Genomic DNA, 22,070 nt, shown 5'->3' with positions numbered 1-22,070 from the left:
TTCCTTCCTTCCTTCCTTCCTTCCTTCCTTCCTTCCTTCCTTCCTTCCTTCCTTCCTTCCTTCCTTCCTTCCTTCCTTCCTTCCGAATTCCTTCCTTCCTTCCTTCCTTCCTTCCTTCCTTCCTTCCTTCCGAATTCCTTCCTTCCTCCCTCCCTCCCTCCCCTCCCTTCCCCACCTCCTTCCCTCCCTCCCCAAAGTCAAGACAACTGTCTCCTTGATGAGTCTGTAGGATTACAGCTGACCTTGCTACAGGACAGCGTGGGGCTTCATAGGCCAAATTGTCACTTTTTCTCATCCCTCCATCTTCTTCAGCATTTTCTCCCAAACCTTGACACTCTCACAACTGTTTAATATATTTTTTTTAACGATCTTGTTTAGCTGAAGTAAAATGATAGCTTGTTTCAATTTCAAAAAATAACTTTTCTTTACACTTGTTCCTAGCTGTTTTTTTTTTCTTTTTTCCAGCTTTGGTGGCTAGCTTCTTTGGCAAATGGATGACACAGTGAATTGCCTGAATCTATTATGTGTCTGTGAACACTGAATCCCTAGATTGCAACACCAGCCCAATTCTTCACTCTGCTGGAAGTCATCTTAAGAGGTGGATAGAGCTTAAGATTTTAGGAAGAAAGCCGGAGTTACACTCTACCAATATTAATTTCATGCATTCATGCCTGCCTGCATTCTTGATTCTGTAATTGGGCTGTGCTTCCATCTCCACCCATATCCTGCCTTGATGCATATCCACGTGCAGATGACAGCAGCAGGGACAGGTAAACCAGTCAGCTTGCAGGCTGAGTCACCCCAGGAAGGCAGACTGTCATCTGGCAACTAGGATGGAGAAGAAGGAAGTGTGCCAACCAAACAGGACTGAGCAATGCATCGCACCCCGCATGTCAAAACAGAGGTTGCACAATGTTGGCTATGACAGAGAAATGTGGAGAAGAACATAAGAATGCATTTCCAAAATGGCCTTCATAGTAGGAATTAAGAAAAACCAAAATTCAGCCTATTTCTTTTCATGGACCACTTTAATACCGAAGATGAATACAGCAATCAAGAAATAGCTAGAGCAATGGTGTAGTATAACCCTCTCAGCATTTTTGGTCACTTTTATATGGGTGTCTTTTCCTCTGCATGGAGGCTCAAAAGTGGGATCACAAACACAATTTATGAGTATGGAGCAATTATGCCATTTGTTGGATTGTACACACAATAAATGGCTGTGAGTAATGTGCTATTAGCCTAAGCATTAATACCCTCCCCACTTCTGATGCAAGTAACCACTGGATTTCTGCTGGTCAGGAAGATGGTAATCACATGGGGAAGTGCCAGACTCTATTGCTCCTTGCAATAGGTTGATCCTCAGTTTTGCTGAGTTGCTATCTTCTATTTTGATTTTTGATTTTTTTCCCCCTCAGAGTTTTAGAGTTATTTCAGTTGTTAATTTTTCCATGAGTCCTCAAGTGACGGCTGTCAACTCATCAATTTCATTTCTGTTCTTGTTCCAGCTTTTTCTTATATATCTTGCTTGGCTTAAGTGCTTGTATTGTCACTTATAGGTTAGCAACCTTTTTTTAGTAAAGCAGACGTGGGGTCACACGGCCTACCTAGGCCTTGTATTAAAATAGCACAAGTGTGAAAGATCTACCAATATGGTGGGAGACAGATTGATCTGTACTTAGTGTTTGATGTATTTTTAAGTACCTTGCTGGCTTAAACATGTGGGTCTTGCCAGATGGCAAAAAGACTCAGAAATAGATCTTGACACAAACACCATGCAGGGTCAGATGTGCTATATAACTGATGGTATCAGTGATGCTCTTTGTAATGCCCAGCAGAAAAGTCTGGGAAGGATGAACTTCAAAGGCAAAATACCTAGAAATCAGTGAGGTGAAGCTGAAAAATCTAGTGCTGCATGATATTCTGACTTTGATCATGCTCAGATTCATAAGGATGAGAAAAAAATCACTGTGAGGATAATTAATCATTGGCACAGGCTGTTCAGAGAGGTCTGGCACTCTCCATCCTTGGAGGTTTTCCAGATGTGGATAAAACCCTGAACAGCCTGGTCTGAGCGAAGTATTGACCCTGCAAGGAGACAGATGAACGTACCAGGGGCCTCCTGAGTCCCCTTCCAGCTCGGATCACTCAGTGATTCTGTAAGCTACTTTTGGAGCCAAGATGAGGTGGAGAAATAATGTTACAGAGGGAAAATGCTCAGTGTGACATTTTCCAGTATGCCCACGTCTCTGTAAAGCTTGACTGCTGCCATCTGTGTAAGGTGATCCTGTCTCTCTCCAGGTCCTGTCCTGGTGTTCCTAGTCTCTCTCCTAAGCTAGTGCTGGCCCTTGTCCAACATCTCTGTGAGCTGTTTCGGCTCACCAACCTGGAGAAGATGATTTTTTTTTTAACTGGTTGGCTTTCTGCTGATTTAGTTAGCTGAACTACTTCCCTAAGAGACAGATGAGCACCACAGCATGAGGAGGAGGTGGGAACATGTGGTTAACATTGGAAAGAGTCAAGGGTGGGCAGGGCCCTCTCAGTGGGAGTGAGCCATTACATTTGCCTTGCTGCTTCAGGAAAACAAAGTGATATATCTGCAGCAGCTTTAATATGGGCAGAACAAATTGGGTAAGCGCAAAAACGGTGCATCATAAAGAAAATAAAAACTCAGAAATAAAAATTCTATAGTGCTGAGACAATGAAAAGTGTCAAATTACATGAAGGAATGTGACAGTAAACAAATAAAGTGACAAATGACGTCCTTTGTAAAGATGCAAAGGAAAGATGAAGAGAGATGTATCAAATATCTAACACTTGAAATTGAAACTCCTGCCATGGTAGGAAACCACAGATCTTGTTTACCAAATTGCAAAAATCCTGTGTGGGTAGTTTAAACAGGAAATGGGCTGATCAAAAGCAATGATAGGGAAATATGAACAACAGAGATAATACGGATAAGCAAGGCATTTTAAAGAAGTCAGGAGCAGAAAGCTAGCCCTACTTTGACATGAGATTCTGTGACATGAGATGATGTGAATCTCTTTAAAAAGAGATTGCCATTGGTGCGGTGATGATATTAGAAAAGCAAGTTGTAGTCCAGTAGGTAGCAGCAAAAACACAATGAAAGACATTTTGGTTGTAGTAGAAATGCTAAGAAGAGACCATGATGTCACTGCAGGAGTCAAATTTAAAAAGTTGTTGAAAAAAACCTAGGAAAGAACGCCAAATTTTTACAAGAGGAAACACGGAGTTGTTAAAATATTAAAATGTGAGACAGGGAAAGTGTCTCTCTGCCCTATGTTATAAGGGAGGTCATTTGCACTGGAATACTGCACAAGATGACACAGAATTGGAAGAGAGCAGCCTCTGGACTCAGGCCCAGAAAACCAGATATTCATGCAAAAGAGCATCTTGAAAGAACATGTGGAATGACATGCTTTGCTTATCACCACTTCCATTGATTATTTTTTCAGGTTGCTTGACGTGGGCCTCAGGGATGCCTTGTGGAACTTCAGCACTCAGCTCTTACTCCATCATCACAGCATTGCAGAGAGGGGTGGATAGCTGCATCTGGGAGTCCATCTAAGCAAGAGGCTGGTTCACTTGGAACACTGGTGTGAAACAAGGCTACACTTGCTTTCTGGGGCTGTTTAGCATTATCACACATAGCTACAATGTGGGCAGCATGAGCAGCAGCATTCCGTGGGGTAGATTGCACATATCTTGGAAGCGTAAATTGTGCTAGTAGCACTGCGTTACTGAGCCACAGACCTGAAAAAACCTGTGAAGATACATAAGCTAGCAAAAAAAGTAAGCCAAACAGGATTCAAAATCAGTTATCAAAGCAAACATCTCTGAAAGCTTAGTACCAAGCATCAAAGTCATGCTAGAAAACACAAATTCTAGGAAAGCAGAACTTGCCAGTCCTGTCCATTTCTCACTTCTGAGTAATCAGGAAAGAACTGACAGTAAAAATAGGAGAATCTTCCACCACTCATACTCATTTCAGCATATGGAAATTCAAGATATTCAGTTCCAGAATGAAAAAAAGATTTTTTTAGAATTATTATTTACATATAATTACAATGCTAAAATAGATCCTGGAAAACAGAAACATCAAAGATGATAGGAAAACTAGACGCCTTGAGAAACAGAAAGTGCCTATGAAAAAGTCTGAATGTTGGTCTCTGTCTCAGCGTGGAGTAGAACTGCCCACCTCTCCTTCCACCACAGTCAGCAGCGAGCATGGGATATAATTGTTGTGCACTCTCTGAATGGCAATCCCCAAGAATTCCCCCCCAGGATGATCCAATGTGCATGAAGGAGACCCACCTGACAGGAATGATGGTCATCAATCCCAACTGTGTGTGCTAGAAACAACAAGGATTGACAGTAAGCAATGGAAGATGCTGCCTTCCACAGCAAGAATAACAAGGGCTGCTGAGAGGATCCAATACGTTCTCCATAAGTGGTTTCTTTGCTCTTCAAAGCAAAACTTGTATTAGCTAGGTTGCCACTGGAGGTAATAGTCGTGAACCTTACCAAAGGGTAGGAAAATAATGCTCCTGCTCCAGAGATGCAAAGAGCAGCTGATGGATGTCCAGGCTAAAGCACTGTACTAAATACTTCAAGGAGCCAGGGAAAACATCTTGCCAAGGCATCACTGTGTAATTGCTGCAGCCATGGCGGACTGGGGAGAAAGCCCATGCCGAGAAGGGTTGGCAGGTATGATAGGTAGCAGCAAATGAGGTAGCCATGCCACAGTGGAAATTACTTGACCCCTGATTAAAGGGGCTTTGCCTTTCATGTGTCTTCAAAGGTATCTCGAGTCCACTGGTGTCATTAGCACTGATGGTTTATTTTCATTATCGAGACTGAATGAGAGATCTTTAATCAAACTGTGTTGTATTAGAGACAGTTCTGCTGTTTAACCATAAATATTTGGGTGTGCAATCTGGTGTTGATCTGCAAGGTTATTAATATGTAAAAAATAAGTAGTCCTTTTTTATTTGCATCATCTACCAAGTTATTTCAGCTTATTAAGTTTGAGCTTAGATCTGAGCATGCTTTTTGAGGTGATCCCTTGTTGAAATAAGGGGGCACATTGAATACATTCAGGATAAATTGTTTCTGCTACAATTCCCAGTCATTTTCTTAGCCAAGTTTTAACACAAAAGCACTAAATCTATGCTTTTTTAGAAAAGTAAATCTCGACAGTCTGTTCTCAGCTTTCTTCTACATTTGTCATAATATCAAGCCCACACATAGCCCAGATTCCTCAATGGTAGCTGGTGAAATTTTTCCACCTTCTTGTGCTATAAATACTCCTGTGTCCTGAGCAGCAGCCTGTGTCTGTGTTTTGGGTACAGACTGCTGTTATTTTAGATACCTGCCTCCATAAAGGAGCATCAGTGTTTCTTACATGTCTTCATAATGAGAATTTTTTCATTACTTTCACAGAAGCTTAACCTCATTTCCAAAATGAGGTTGTTCTTGTTCTCCAAGTTAAATAACTAAATACATATATATATGTGTGTTGCGTACAAAATGTTGGGAATCCATCCATCAAGACCTATATGTATTTATATGTATATAGTGGTTGAAGTAAAGAGTTCGTTCAGGAGGGACTCATAAATGTGTGCCTTCTTTTAAGCCTGAAGATAAGTTTCATGCGTGTTTACACACTTTTCTGAATAGGGGTGCATCGAAGAACAGGCTTATTTTCTGGAACCAAAACCTTGACTGAAATGTCACTGCCTGGATCCCTTGCTCCTTGCAAGGCTGACAGCAGCAAGGGGGTATAAACCATAGCTCACAGTGGCCTCACCAGTAATATAAGGACACATTGCATGTAATCATACATCGTGTTGTTCCTCAGGTGAGACCATGTGCTTTAGTAACCCGCCTTTATGCAGTGGAAGCATCAAGATGAAGGTCATGGGTCCCAGAACACAGCTGTGATGAAGCAAATCTACATTGTGACATTCAAATTTGTTATATAATTAGAGCATTCAATTATAGACTGAAAGACATACTTAGACTGTATTAGAATATTCTCTGATGTAAATGAGGTTGGGTTAATTCCCTAACAGGCTGGGCTGTGACAAGAGGTGGAGATAAGCTCCCAGCACTAACTGGGGACAAAATTAAGCAAGTGGCATTCTTGCCTGCCCTGCCTCACCTTCTCCTGTGCCCTGGTCCTATGGCCATGACAGCCAGCTCCATGCTGAGAGCCCCTGCCACAGTGAACAACTGGACAATGTCCACCTTTTGTTGAAATTTGCTAATAAACGATTTCTCCTTCGGGTTCCAGCTGCAGCTCTGCCCTTGTGCAGGTTATTGGTTGGGTGGAGCAGCTGCAAGCACTGGGAACAGCTAAGACTCTTCAACAATTTCAGTAGTTTTCTTGAATTAATACTGGATTAATTTCATGTCTGAAAACAATAAGTTTTGATAGGAGACCTTGTTTCTCTAGGCTGATCTGGCAGGTTCAGCCATAGCTTACGTAAGCTGGAACATTAAGGCTTGTTTCAAAGAGAGAGGGAATGCGAGCCAAGACACAAATATGGGCCCCTATTTTCCTTTGAAAAATATGATTAGCTTTCCATTTTCCTCTTAGGCAGCAATAAGCTGCTCCTCTGAGTGAGCAAAGGGTCCTTTGTATTTTGGAGATATCTGAGGAAATTACCATGGCATTATTGTTCCATAAGTCACTTCCAAAATATTCTAGATCTCACGCAGAGATGGAAAGAGTTTGTGACCAGAGAGAAGAGAGTCTGTGATGAGACTGCACAGCCTGAGATTAAATGTAAGGGCAGCAGGCACAATGTCCAGAACAGATAAATCAGGGTGAGTGCACAGTTGCATTCTCGTTTTTCCACTGTACTAACAGAGAGCGCAAAATAAGCCTGTATAGCAAATACATGAAAAAAAAACATACTGGAAGAAATATTTATGTTGTACTAGCATATTCACTGCTCTAAATGAGTTTGGGCTAATTATTTATCGGACCAGAATGGGATAAGCAGGGGAGATAAGCTCCTAATATCACATTAGAAAAAATTAATTAAGCAGAATAAACATAATTTATTTGGTTCTTCTCTTTCCTATTTCAATTGCTTTACTTAGCAATCTCAGTAATGTTCTTTAACAAATTCTTTATTTATTTTCTTAAACAGAAAAAAAAGAAAAATTAAAACAAGCTGGAAAGAGATTAATTTTATCCGGGTTCCTTGTTCTCCTCAGCAGATGAACAACTGCAGTATCAGCACAGATTTCTGCTAATTGAGTTAATGGAGTGCCACTACCAGTCACGGGTTGTCATCCTCTGAGTAAAGCACTCCCAGAAGAGGATTGCTGATGGGCACTGGTGAGAAACATGAACTGAGGATTTGCTTGTTGGCTGGGATGGCAAGTAATTCGATAGATGTATATTCCAGATGTAAGGTAACCCACTGTGTCTCCTCCAGCCTCTCACCATCCTTGTCCCTTTTCTTTCCCCACTTCATTCCAGACCCCATCTTCTCCTACAGGAAGTCACAGTGGATCCCAGCTCCTGATCTCCCAATCTGATTAGCTCTTTGCTCACTCCCCAGTATGACATTCTTTGCTTCTAATCTACTTGGCTGTACCACCCTAACTCCCCAGTTCCTTCTTATGATGCCATTTCTCATCTAGAGTAAGTTTGGTATCCAGTATCTCTGTCTGAGAAGTTCTTCACAGTGCATTTTAGCAGCTCTGTCCTCTGTACTCTTGATTTGGACATCTGTGTTGCTGGGACCTGAGGAAGGGAGACCCCTCCTTTTCTTTTGTTGACTAGACCTCTTACAGCTCATGTCCATCCACAGCAAATGAAACCTTTTAGGCAAGTATTCTGTTGAAATCAAAGTCATCTTTATTAAATATGCACAGTGGCTTTTTAAATACCTGTCACTGACACAAAATCTGTCTTCTATCAGCTTTTAAGTCCTTACACCAAACTTGCAAGATGTAGGCTTTGTCACAGAAAACACCAGAATTTTTAACCACAGCACATTTTCCCCTACAGCCTGTCAGATATGTCTGAATTGTTTTGCACTAGTTCCCCTTGAGAATATGTGTCAAGTAAAAAGTCCTGAATGATACAATTTCATATTGTTTAGACAGGACAGTGGTATTAATGCATTTAATCTTATAAAAAGCATTCTAATATCTTTAGTGACCACAATACAGACTTTTATTCCTTAGGGAAGATAAGGAATGTCCTTGCAAACAAGAAAAATTAGATCCTGTTGTGCCAAGGCCTATGTTCTAAGTAGTTCAAGGTGACCAGTGTACAGCTCAGACTGTTACATAAAACAATTTGCGAAGATCAGTGAGAATTAAACACAAAATGACAGCTTCTTTAAGAAAACAAGACCCAATGAAAAGCCCCAAGGACTATGCTGGAATCATGTCCAGAAAAGATAAAAAAAAGTGAGACTAGACTCAGCAGTGCTCTGGCAGAGCAGTTGAGAGAAGACTCTTCAGTCAGGTGCAAGAAGTATGACACTGATAATGTGGGTGATTTTGATGAGATTTATTGCTAATACAGTACCTAAGTATTGCCAATGCAGTGTATTATACCAGCAGGTCTAAAGGGCTGTAACATAAGCAGGTACAGCTGGAAACGTGCAGGTTTGCAGAAAGCACAATTGCAAAGCAGCAAAGCACCCACGGAGCTACTTTAGGATTTTATCTCCACATGTGGCTGGATCTTAGCCCTGTTACTCCCCTGTCCAAAACGGAGTGTTCCCAGGGCTGGATGTACCCTGCAGGTGTCCCATCCCTGCTGGAGTGGGATCCACCTGGAAGCTGCCCTGCAAGCTCTGGAGATCAGTTTGCCCAGTTGGCCCAGTCTCCAGGAGCATTTTGTACCCTTTTGCAGGCCCACGTGTACCAAGATCAATCACAATCATCACCATTCCCCCATCTCTGGAATGCATTAATTATGCAAGCATCCAGACAGCTCCTCCTGCAATTCCCACCTGGAGTTCTTATCTTAGGATAAATCACATTCAAAGTCTGCATGGGAGAGGGGGGTGGTGTGTGTGGAGGACACACTCCTAGAACCGACTATTTTTTGTGACCATCACAGGGGCAAAATTGATACGGTAGAGTAAACATTGCTAATGAGCAAAATCATGAGTGGGTGGGCTATTCTGACTCCCTGGTGACCCAAATCTTGAGCTGCAAGGATGCTTTATTTGATCCAAACTGCAGAAAGATAGGTAGGCAGCAGAAGCATGACTGGCTGGTTTGTGCTTTTCCTTCCCTTGCTGGTTCTTTCTTTTTTCACGTGTGTTTCCCTTTGTTTTCTATTTAAGAAAAATCTGCTTGAAACATTAAAGCTATGTCCTTTGGAGAGCTGCTGTAATGCTGTTAACAAACAGCTTCCAAAAAGCTATGTTAGAGACAGCAGGGCATTGCTGCAATTTCCATGTTTCCATGTAACCAACAGTCAATACATTGTCCTGAAGTTTTTCTAGCAATGAATTTGCTATTCAGTGCCAACACCAGAGAGAGGGGCTGAGCTCCCTGCCCCTGCAGCTCTTGTGCTGTCTTTGTCCCTTGCCCATACGGCCATGCCTCTCCAGGGGAGGACTGGTTCTGTCAACAGCTCCAGTAGAAGTCCCAGCCTATCTCAGTGAACTGAATAACTCTCTTTTCTGAAATAGAAAACCCAATACTTTGTCTTTCTTACTATATCTAAGCCTGTTAAAGAATGGTGCTTTTCTCACATAGACTTTAAATAGTGAATGAAAATTGGAGTTTTAAAATTAAAGCCTTATTTTTCTGCATTCTAAGTACTTTTAGTCTTCTTTTTTTCCCTTATATTTTTCTATCTTTAACAAAGGGTTTAAAAGATTTTGTGTGATCCATATTGCCACAGGAATAAACAAGCATTTGAAACCTCAAACCCTATCCAAAGCTTGTTTAGCAATACAGTTTTGTTACAGTGACACAGTACCTTTAATTCATTTGACCCTCTGGGTCTGTTTGCTTTACTGAAATTTGACTCAGCAAAGTTAAATCCCCTCGCATCATTGTGCAAGACAACTCATTTTTTGTTTGGATACAAACCAATTCGCCGCCAAAGCTGCATAATCAACTCCTGCCCTGACATTCCAGTTAGTACTCGTAGGGCTGAAGGGAAAGAGAAATTGTGATGGTTGAATAGAAATGCACCTAATTTCTAGGGATGCTCGGTGACTATCAGAACAATAGATGGTGTATTAACTATTACATTTACCAACACTCTTTTTCCTTGGCATAGTTTATATATTTACGTAAGAGGATGGCAGTCTACTGTCACTGTATTGCGCAAAATTCTTGAATGGATACCATGAAGTAATCTTTTTTTCCCCTAAATTTATTTTTACTTGATATTTGGGAAACTATTCTGTAATGGCAAGCTGTGGAACAAAATCTATAAGACAGGGCATTTTCTGTATTTGAAAGATTTCTCCATATGATTGCAAATAAGAAAATGATGGAAATATCTATTCTCTTTTTATTCCATATTGTTCAGTCAACATGGTTTTCTCTTCCCTCTTGCTATATACTCATGTGCAGATTTTATTTTGTCTCTGGTTCATTTTTAACATTTATATCTACTTATTATCAAACAAAACAGAGCAGTCAGCTGTTTAAGGATGTGCTGGAACAAATCATTATAGGAAAGTTATATTTATTTCCATGTTCAAGCTATGGAAGGCTAGCCAGGGATATCTCTTTCCACTTAAACATTTAAAGTCCATTGGAAAAGAATTACAGGTTGGTCAAATAAGGTTTTTCTTCTCTTTTTTTTTTTTTTTCCTTCTCTATTTTGTGTTAAACATTAGAATCCATGAAAAACAGCCCATTACTGTAAGCCATAAAGCAGTTCTCTACCTTGAATCTACTTGAAATGTGTGCAGCCTTTTTGATCTCCAGGCTCCTAGTCTGGGCAAACAGATGAAGTGTTTCTACCTGGGCTGTTATCTTCTTTTCCTCTTCTCCCCTTTGAGCTAAGCCATGCTCCCTGTGCAACCCAAGAGGAAGGACTTTTAACCCAACACACAGCATCAGCTGTGGCTGAGCAGATCACAGAAAGTTCTCAGTAATCTTCAGGCCCAATACACCAGCTCTTATGGACCCCAAAGCATAGGTGCACATCTGCCTCATTTCCTTGCACTGCCTGATTACATTTCCAGCCTCTGCCAAGCTGGTGATGGCCACAGGACCACAGCCTAAAGAGGGAAGGACGGAAATACTGCTTTCACCGAGACCAAGGTATATATGAGAGGCAATCGTTGGCTGCTTCTAAGTCTGAATCACTCAATTTTCAGTGGCTTGCAATATCACTAACACAGTTTCTTTTTTCCACTACCTTGTTAAATGGAAGAGACCCTTCTCTTTTATTTGAAACATTGGTTTTCTTCAGCTCCCTATATTTCCTCTAAAAGTCCTTAGGCATTTTTCTTAATAGAACTCTGTGCCTCAGCTACTGCACCTCATAGGTAACCGTATAAGAAGAGTGTGGTACATCTGATATGACTCCTGTGTGTCTCTGATCTGACACAGCCCTGTAATGCTGTTGGGATGTGATTGCTACATAGCAGTCAGCACCGAGCTAGCACAACACTGGGGGGAAATAGAGGCTGCAACAAGAACGCAGCAACATTGGGAAGAAGGCAGTGAAGTGTGGCAAAATGTGAGTAAAGAAATGGAAAGACTGAAATGGAATATTAACAGTAAATACACGCGAGAAAAAATATCAGAGGGTGAAGGCTCCCACTCTCTGCAGACATTGGAAACAGATACTGACAATGATAATAGATGATTTTTTTCTTTTGTAATACGAAAGAATGTATGTAAGAAAAATGAGGTAGGAAAATGAAAACCAAGAATTAACAAATGCACCTGAAAATGTGAAAGGTGTTGGACTGGCATAATTCCAGTGGCAAGAGAGGAATCATTAACTTGAGCTACTTAGTATTCATATCAGGGCAAAACCATAGAAAACTACAGAATGGAAAAAAAAATTCTGCACTGGTCTAATGGGTAACTATAAATAATTTAAAGCAACTTCTATGTTATCTTTTACAAATCAGTGGACAACTGATTATGCTGTTACGTAGTTTTATCACAGCTACCTCCTTTTATCAGAAAATGGTGGGGGTTTTTAAGCTAATGCACATTTCTTTGACCACTCCTATTTTGGTTGTTCAGTTTCTCTCTAGGGAAAAAGAGTTGTCATGTTCATTGCTTGATACTGCTGCTATTCAGATCTGGTTTTACATTAATTCTTCTCAGTTTGTCACTCACCTGTGATTAATCAAGCAGAAACTAAGAAATAAAATTATGTATTTTGTAAAGGTGAACTAAGGTTTCAGTAACTGTGAAACTGTGGGTAGGAACACTGTGACAGACTGTCAGGAATTCCAACTTGGTCTAGTTCTAGCTCCTTTAGTGGAGTTATGCTGAACCATATTTTCTGAGAATCTGAATTTTAAGTATCCTTGCTATGTTCTTCATAATACAGTGTAATCTCTGTAGGAGTAATACCTTGGGAAATTTTTGCTTTGGTCAACATCTGAAATGAAAATTATGTCATTAGCTGTGAGTTGTCTCCCAGGGCAAAAATACACACAGTTATTACTTGAGACCAGGAAAAAAAATTGCAATATTCTCCTTATTTTAATATTTTACTAGATGATGATAATGGCAAATTAGAAATTACTTCTGAGTTCCAACTTCATTTTAACATTTAGGATATCTGCCTGCTGCACATTTAATATGATTTCCAATTACAACAATATGTGAGATATCTCAGTATTTGAGGTCCCTCACAACAGGCCCATGGGACAGGAAAATGCAATTTCTGTGCAAATGCAAACAGAGCTATAGACTGTTCTCCCCAGGGAAGTATGTGATTTATACATGTATATATATATAAAATATAGATATGTATGTCATATATATGTGTGTGTGTGTATATCTATAAACTCCATCCAGATGTGTTTAAGTCCAGAATATGTCTCTGATGCATGAACCATAATCCTTGATCCTGTATCCTGAAATGTCAAATGATACTCTCAAAAAATATATTAAAATTCATTATACTCTTGACATGTTACTAAAATGTTCCTTTAGGGTATGACTTGTTTGAATAGAAGTACGAGAAATAAACTAAGCATTTATTTACTTACATATTGCCCAGAGTTCTATAGATTTATGAAGAAAGCAGATCTGGAGTGCTGCATTGCACAATTTCATAACGCTGCAGTTAGATTTTCACTTGTATTTACAGACTGGCTCATTTTAAAATCTATTCAAGCACTGGAAAATCATAAATATGCAGCTCCACAGATCTGGAGGTCAGGTTCCTGTGACTGTAATACATAGCTTCTTTTGGCAAAGATCTCCAATTTAGGGTCAAACTCTGCTTGCTTTTCTCACGTTAGATTTAGGATGGAAACACATGAGTGAACGAGCAGGTTTTGTCACAGTATTGTACGGCTGCACAGTGCTGACTGCTCCAAACATGAGCAAAAAAATGTACTGAAGTTGTAATTTAAGAGGGGTAGAATATGACAGTATTTGGTAGAAATACTTCGAAGGGGTGTATCAGCATGTTCATGGTTTCATAGGAAATCTAGCTGAAATATGCTTGATATATGGCTATTTATCCCTCCTTACCAGAACTTCTGAAGGCTCGTAGTTGAAGCTTCATTTTTACTCCTCTAATAATATTAGAAATTTTAAATAAAATGAGTCAACACATATAAAAGCTGGTATCAGTCATAGCACCTGCCGTTTCTGATTGTAAGTGCAATTAAGAATCACCCCTTTACTTTAAATCCAGAGGCGAGCATGACTGAGAAGCTGCAAAGTGGACGTCACGGTACCATCAATGCTCTGTAACTCTCTTGTGATGGGACACAGGAGAGCTGCCACTAGCATAGTCATTGATTTTTGAAGATTCTCTTTCCTGCAGCCAACAAAGTATGAGAACCCCCTCCCCCACTAAAAAACTGGAACACGTAGCAGTGCTGTGTTCAGGGCATGACTGAACATTTGAACAGCTGAAGTGGCACCACTTCATCACTGGCACTGTTGCCAAAAGGTTTGTATATCACATCGTAACCCCAGGAAGGAATTTCTGTACAGCTGGAAATTGCATGTGGAAAAGCAAAGGCAAAGTGAACTTTGCCTATCTCCCAGCCTTCTCCCCCAGATATTAACCAAACACAAAGATTTAAAAAATGGAAATGCTCTTAGGTGTTCAGCATTTGCCTAGATCCATAAACATCTTGAGGTAACTGAGAGCAAAATGTGTGGGGTTTAGATATTATCTATCCAAAGGGCCTATATATATCTACTCCCTTTAATTTCATTATAATACCCTAAGAATTAATACCAGAAATAGTTCCATTATCATATAATCCCCTAAGAATTAATACCAAAGATAGTGACGGCAGAATGAACAAATTGGAGAGAAGCTTGGGATACCTCATCCCTCATGTCTTGGGGCTGAAATGAGCCATATTGCCATGTCTCCTATGGCAAAGAGGACTTTCATAGCTGAGAGGCCAGGCAGGAGTCTTGAAATTTCTGTGCAGCAGTCTTGAGGTCTATCCAGACACAGATGGTTGAAGGACTCAAAAGGTGTTATTCCAAGTAACACAGTCCTATGTCTATCCACCATGGCTTTTAATCAGGATTGTGACTTGTTTATCCTCTATTTTGTTGTCCCACCCTCTATTCAGGGCTGTTCAGAGAAGTTGTGTAATAAAACAGAAGAGCTGGTTTGGCTCCAGCTGGTCCTGGTGCCTGTTATCCAGTGTGGGTTTGGTTTAGTTGTGGGCACAACACTTGGGACACAATGAGAGAGAAACTCAAAATAGCTCAGAAGCTTTTGAAGAGCTGAACATTTTATTTACTAGTTAGTTACCACTGCAAATAAAATTTTTAGTACCCAAAATGAAATTAGTTTATCTCTCTGCTGGGAAATTTGTAGCATGCTCCTTTGACTTAAACTGATAGACTCTAAATTTTCTAATAAGCTTCGCTTTTTTGAAAATCAACTGTCTAAAAACAGCAACATGTGAAAGCAAACCAACCCTTCTTATTTTCCCTGTAGGTATAGGCAGAATCCTATCTCCAAACAGCGTTAAAGAAAGTTTTCGATGCCACTTTTCTATTCTTGTTAGTTCAGCATAGCCAACAGTAAAGGCCTTGTTGACATTAGGCAAATGTGCAATGATGCAGCAAAATCAATTTAGTCACACTGAAGCAAATCCCTCACGCAGATGTAATGCCTGTGTGCAAAGTAGGGCATTTCTGAATATATGCAATATTTAAAATGAAGTGAAAGAGAGAAATCCTATTCCTCCCAACTGATTCCTTAATGTAATTCATGTAGATGCCCCTGAAAGCCTAAGTTGAAAGAAAGGGACTTTCTGGTCAAAAATAAGGGTTTGTTAGGAGTTAGTGTTGATTGGGAAGGAATATTATGACCTTTAAATTGCAAGCCGCAGAGGCTTAACAGACAGAATAATACTTTAAAAAATATCCTTTATCTTTAAAGTGAGTATATTTGACCTTAAAATCACTAGGAAAAGAAACATGTGATTGCATAACTGCATTATATGGTTACTTTTCAGAAGAGAAGTGAAAATTAATGTGTTTTTGGTCCTGGGCTGGTTTTAGTAATTTAATGTGATCTGCTGTCAACAAGAGGGAAAACAAACCTCTGATGCTCAATAAGACTAAGAAGAGAACAAAATGTACCTACTGTGGGTATTTAGAGTTAAAGTTCTCTGGGCAAAAAATGGCACAGCCTGTGAAGGCATTATTGAAAAACAGGTGGGGTCAGCAAGGGAGGTGACAGTAGGAATACCAGTAATGAGGTAATGACCATCTTCCTTTGCAGTCCGCAGAGGTTTGGGGATTTTTTTTTTCTTTCTCTTTTTTTTAAATAAAAATGCTTTAGAAAACTGTAAGGTTGAAGTAAAAGTTTTAGCAATTTTGTAAGTGTCTTTTCCTCCTTTTGGAGGAAAAAAGTTCCAGATACTTCATGTGGCAGTATATAATTTATTTAACATAGTAATAAATGAAATATCAAAATCCAAACAAAATACATGTATTGAAAGCATAGTTTTTAATCAAATCCAGACTATGTTGCAATACTTTTCTTTAAAATTATTTTAAATTTGGGGAAACTCTTTCCCAGTCTGAATGGAAGTGCACATTCTGAAACCTGGGAACCTTTTTGTTAAGAGAATCTTTGATTCTCCTTGCAGCTAAAGACTCATGCTAGGGAAGTGAAAAGATATCATGCAGGGCTTATTTTCCATGTGCATTCACCTACTACCTGACTGTTAAAGCAGCATTTTTCCTCCTCCATTCTCCCTCAAAAGGAAGACTATGAAGTCCATTTTCAGGAAGGAAGTCAGGGCAGAATCTCACTGTGGTAGATTACAGTCTCCCAGCAGAGCCAGGTGACTTGAGGAAATGCTGTTTTGTTCATACCTTACCAGGAGCTGGCAGTGCTTCATTTTGCTCTAGCAACAATGCTAACAAAAACCTGAGTAGGAAACCCTCATGAGATAAGGAATCACAGAATATGCTGAGTTGGGAGGCACCCACAAGGATCGTTGAGACAGGGCAAGGGAAGTGCTTAGGCAGGTAGGGAGCTAAGCAATCAATTATTACTGAATTTCAAAGCTACAGGCAATACAACTATACCCCCTGCTTTATAATTACTGAGATTCATCAACAGAAGCTGTGGCCCCCACTGGGCAATTCCCAAGTTCCTTGAAATGAGTCTAATACCCAATGAGGTTACTTGTGCTGCTGCAGAAAGATATTTCTGGCCTTTTATGTGTTAGAAAAGAAACTGAATATGACAGATTTGGAGCTGGCCTGTGATAATTTAGGAATATGGTCTGTTGGCCTGATTATTTGGTTGAATATCTGGGTTTAACTCATCAGAGGTTAGCTTGCAGTTGCATTCTTAAATTATCAGAGCTGATTTGTGCTTGTTACCCTGGGGTGCCCCACTTCCATTGATGCTGCACAGCCAGGGAGCACAGGGACTTTGAAGGGGAAGAGGTTAAATTTTAAACCACAGCATCTCTATATGGACAGGCCTAGCATCCTACTCATCCCTAGGAGAGACACAGGGTTCCAAAGGTCCACTGGGAATTAGAGATGCTACCTGTAAGTGTCTGATAAAACAAGTGGATAGAGCACTGTTGGGAGACATTAACTGGGATATGTTCGTGTATCTCTAGGCTGTTTCCATGTGTTTGTGGTACTTTCTACGATAGTGAACCCTAAAAAATATCTTTTGGAAGAAAAAGAGTTTGTGAATACCACAGTCATTTTCATCATTTTTTATCTAATACTGGGCATTCAGAACTGGCGTGTTGCCTCTCCATTTAGGCAAGCTCCTTTTCACTGAAAGGAAATCTAACAGGATGAACCCAGGGTTAATTTACAAAAGCAGAGTGTCTTCTCTGACCATGAGACCAATAGGAAACGGTGCAGAGGTGATGTTATTCCATAGTTTACAGTGAAGGCATGCTGGGTGGAGAACTGGAAATATGACATGGCAGCTGGCCCACTCCAGAGTGCTGGATCCAGCCTTATCTCTGGTGAGCTTCCAGCTGAAACTGGTAAAGTGAATCTCTTCTCAGTTGTGAAAGTGTCAGTTGTTATTTGCCAGGTGCTGGAGAAATATTTTATTTGGCTAAAGAGCATATATAATAGGACACAAAAAAGGTTTCCAAGAAACCATCCTCCAGCCTGGAAGAAAAGTTTTATGTGTGTGTCTGTGTATGTTAGGTTAGTGAAGTATAGAAAACAGAAAGTTGGGAATCCTAAGAAAATTACCTGAACCTGAGGTTTCTCTCACCCTCTCCTTACTGAAAGGAAAAGTAGTAGTTTACTATAGCTTGATGGGTTCTTGATTGTGGCCAAAAGGCAGCCTACAGATCTAAGCCGTATTCTAGATTAATTCCTAATTCAACCATAAGAGCTAGTGAGGCACTATGCTCAATCATTGGTTGTTCCAGATATTTTAGTATGTAAAGTTCTCCTTCTTCACTGTTGCTGGAAAGGTTAATATATTACATTTCCCTAACCATGAATTCCTAATGCATTTATCTTGCTTCCAGTGAACATATTTTATATTTTACGGATTTTGCTCAGCAGGAAAACCAACCATATATTAAGATGTCCATTTCTCAAAAGAACACAGACCAGTAAATTCTGTATATTCATCCTCCCAGTGACTGCTTCATGTTGCTGTAATACAGCCCGGCCAAAAAGCTGCCAGATCTACATCCTGGATGACTTCTGTGGCAAAAGCATTTTTTAATGACACATGTGGAGTACTGAGTCTCCTCCCCACCTCCTTCACTGTTGCCACATAAAGGTTAAATTGAGCTGTCACACTGTAAAGCCCCGTGGCTTTATTTTGGTCTGTAAAAAAAAAACTTTGGAAAGAGACTCTTTAGTGTCACATGGCTGTTTTAAGAGGAGGAAGTGCACATGTTGAGGTTTAGGGGCAATCTGGGAAGGGTTGCATTTGTAAGCCCAAGTGACTGACTGCTAGAAAATCTAGAAATACAGGGAAGAGACAAACTGAACCAGGGACAAAAGGAGGAAATTAGAGCCAGCAAATAAATTCTAAGTGCAAGGAGCTTCTAGTTATGAGATCTCCATTGAGAAGTTCTTCAGTGCAGCTGGCAGCCATTTCTTTCTGCAGCTGAAGTTTCTGAATGATAACATTTTGTGGAGTATATCACAGGAATGTAGATTACAAATGGTAAAGATCTAGATTGCAGCCACAAAGTGTATATCTGAACAGAAGGCAAAATGCTTCTGGAATTTGCTTTAAATGGGATGTCCAGAAGAAGCAGAGGATGTAGTAAAACTCACAAATTGTGCACAGAGGTAACGAGTAGAAGAGCAAGCTTTGAAGTTCTTGTGAGTGTGGAAGACGGAAGCAACCTCAGCTTCTGGATGTTTCCTGTAGCTAGTCATCTTGATTTCTAGCTATCATCTTGTCACCATCTTCATTCTTTCTTCATTGGTTTGACTCATTCCAGTGAAACGCTGGAGAGCCCAAAAAGTTGTCTTCTCAGAAACTACACAAAACCATCAGATGTTTTCAGACTAAAGCAGGTACAGCACATATTGCCTCGTTGAGGGCTTGTCTACGTGACCTTTTCCAACAGCCCCAAGCCAGCTCTGCCTGTGTTCCCTGGTGGCCAGGATTGTGTAGCTGTGGCCAAAAGCTGTGCACCCAAGTGACTATAACGGGATGCCACTTCTTTCACGGATCGTTGTCACATTTTGTCTAAACAATGTGGTTACATTTAAAAGCTTTTTCCCTCACTCCCTTGTCTTCACGTACTGAATGATTAGTTATCTCAGGGTGGTTTTTTCTGTTCCTCCATTTAGTTCGTCCTTTTAGTTCCTGTCCCATGTACTCCTAATACGATGCTAGCACTAACGGGAAGGCTCTACATTTAAATTCAAATTATGCAAGTTCAAACTTTCATTTTAAATCAGATGATGTTCAGATGCCACGCAACTACAGATTTTACAGCACAGTTTGAGCGAGCTTTGCAAACATCCCTGCAAACAAATTTTGCAGGAAACATAATCCTATTATTTTACTAATCTTTGGGACACTGCCTCAGGGGATCATCTTTTGCAACGAAGCGTCTGCTCAGTTCCTTCACAGGGTGATCTTTGTACCATTACACAGTATTGCTATTTTCCTGTGTTGACATCTGTTAGAGAAATAGTTTATACTAGTTACAGAAGCCACCTAGTTTGATGATCTTATGACTTGCTATTACTCCTCACAAATGTATTACTTACCGGGTTTCTGATCATGCTTGCTCTTAATACTAATCAACCATTCTCCAGTTGTTGCCTGTTCCCCAACAGACCCTTTCTAATGTCGTTTTTGATAATTTTCACCTTGCAGAACCTGTACTACTCTCCCTAACTTTAATTCCAGAACTCATTACATCATTCACACTTGCATGCTCTCAGCCTGTTAGCTCCTGTCACAATGGATTGTTAGCACATCATCATAGGGCGTTGGATAGCCAAACCGGTGGGGGGCAGGAAAGAGAACTACAAGGCTTTATCCTACCACTTGGCGACTCTTAGCAAAGAGACAGAGGTAGCTGAACTGCAAGACAGAAGGTGTACTTCAGGAGACTGCTTCTGGAGGCATTTTTTCCCTATGTGTTGGCAGGTCAAGGGTTGAGAATGCATGGCTTGTCTCCTCCACTGATAGTCAGAGAATGACATTTCCCTCTTAACAATTCCTTGTAAAGCCAAATCCGTTCCTCATCCCCAAAACAACCTGTAGTATCGTTCTCCTGTTATCATGCTAAATTATGCATGTGAGACATGCTGAATCATGACAATGCTCCTGTACACAATTGTTCCTTGTGCTGAAGAAATTCATATTTTGTCATGTACAGCTTTTTTTATGGTCCTATTTATTATGGGACCGATGTTAGGGTCTTGATGAAATTGCAAGGAAGTGGGAAGTATACTAGCTGCTCTGGGAATTTAAGCACAGACATCTGGAGTATTCTGAGGAGCTTGGATCTGTTTATGGTTGACCAATGTGTAGGCAATGCTCTGTGTCTGCATGCATACTTCACAGAATCTCACAGAATCATAGAACAGTTTGGGTTGGAAGAGACCTTAAATATTATCTGCTTCCACCCCACCCTACCATGGGCACATCACCTTCCACTAGACCAGGTTGCTCAAACTCTTGTCCTGATAGATAACACAGAGAACAGAAATTTTCAGTTTCCCTGAAGTTGCTGGATAGAGCTTAAAGACCAACTAACAAGAAAAGATAAAAGAATGTAAAAGTGTGCACACAGGATGATAAATGTAGCTGGAACCAGTAGATAAACAGATAATGAGGAATATAGTGGCTTTTTTGGCACACTTATGTAACAAGAGGCAACAGCGTATGCCCCAAGAGAAGTTCAAGGAAAGGTCATCTGTAACATTGGGGGCACTCAGTGAGCACGACCACCTAAGACCCCTTCAGACAACCCTCTAGGACCATTAAAGGACTTCCAGTAGGAGGCAGCTGCATGCAAATTCTATGAAAAGTGATGTTGATGTATTAGGCAGGAAGTACACTGTAATCAATATGTATGATCATGATGGAATAAATACCTTGTTGTACTTTCAGGACACACATCAGATTAATGGAGCTATCTTTCTGATGTGTCCGGTGCAGTAATAAAGAATGTCTGCTGTTTCATACTCAAAATTGTGTTAGAAAGTTTGTTTTCTAGCTGATTTCAGTATCAGTCCAACATTGCCTTGAACACTTCCAGGGATGGGGCATTCACAAATTCTCTGGGTAGCCTGTTCCAGTGTCTCACCAGAACAATACTTAAGGCCTTTGATTAAATAAAATGTTGTGTCTAAACCAGAATTGTACTTTACTATTGTATCTTTTTAATGGTACCAATCACCAGTTAGCTTCAGTCAGGTACCATGGCCGCATGTGGTGGTATTGCTGTGATCCACCAAGCCAAGCACGGGCCAAAACTTACGGATTCCCACCTGCACACAGGGCAGGGAGAATGGCAACCTCTTTTAATGCCCTGTCCAAGGGACAAAGGTCTTTCACAGAATCACAGAATGGGTCAAGTTGGAAGGGACAACAATGGGTTATCTGGCCCAACCTCCCGTTCTCAATCATGGTCACTCTAGAGCACACGGCACAGGATTGTGTCCAGACGGTTCTTGAGCATCTCCAGTGAGGGAGATTCCATACCCTCTCTGGGCAACCTGTTCCAGAGCACGGTCACCCGCACAGCAAAGAAGTTTTTCCTCACATTCAAGAGGAACTTCCCGCGCTTCGCCTCACCCGGACAGAGCCAGCTCGCCACCCAGCCGAGAGAGGGCGGTCACTGACGGCGGGGAGAAGGCGGTGCTCCCAGGACGGGGCGGGGCTGGCGGGGCGGGGCGGGGCTCCGCGGCCGCCGGGCCGG

General features: G+C 40.7%; 1 long non-coding RNA gene across 3 annotated transcripts in view; it reads left to right on the top strand.

The window, feature by feature from the left end:
- The window catches only part of LOC121675498, a 24,034-nt gene extending 12,280 nt beyond the window's left edge, over positions 1-11,754 (top strand). The window contains exons 3-5 of one of the 3 annotated variants that reach the window (XR_006020090.1): positions 466-1,075; positions 3,477-6,852; positions 7,252-11,754. This is a non-coding gene — a long non-coding RNA (uncharacterized LOC121675498). Of the gene's footprint in view, positions 1-465; positions 6,853-7,248 lie in introns of all 3 variants that reach the window. The other 2 variants (XR_006020088.1, XR_006020089.1) reach the window with 2 other exon arrangements.
- Positions 11,755-22,070: the final 10,316 nt, after the last annotated feature.

Source organism: Corvus kubaryi, unplaced genomic scaffold (genome assembly GCF_017639235.1).
Source record: "Corvus kubaryi isolate FWS band 111438036 unplaced genomic scaffold, C.kubaryi_AGA036_p1.0 74, whole genome shotgun sequence".
In the NCBI taxonomy this organism is placed as follows: domain Eukaryota; kingdom Metazoa; phylum Chordata; class Aves; order Passeriformes; family Corvidae; genus Corvus; species Corvus kubaryi.
The sequence above is the reverse complement of the archived record's forward strand: the minus strand, read 5'-3'. Positions and strand labels throughout refer to the sequence as shown.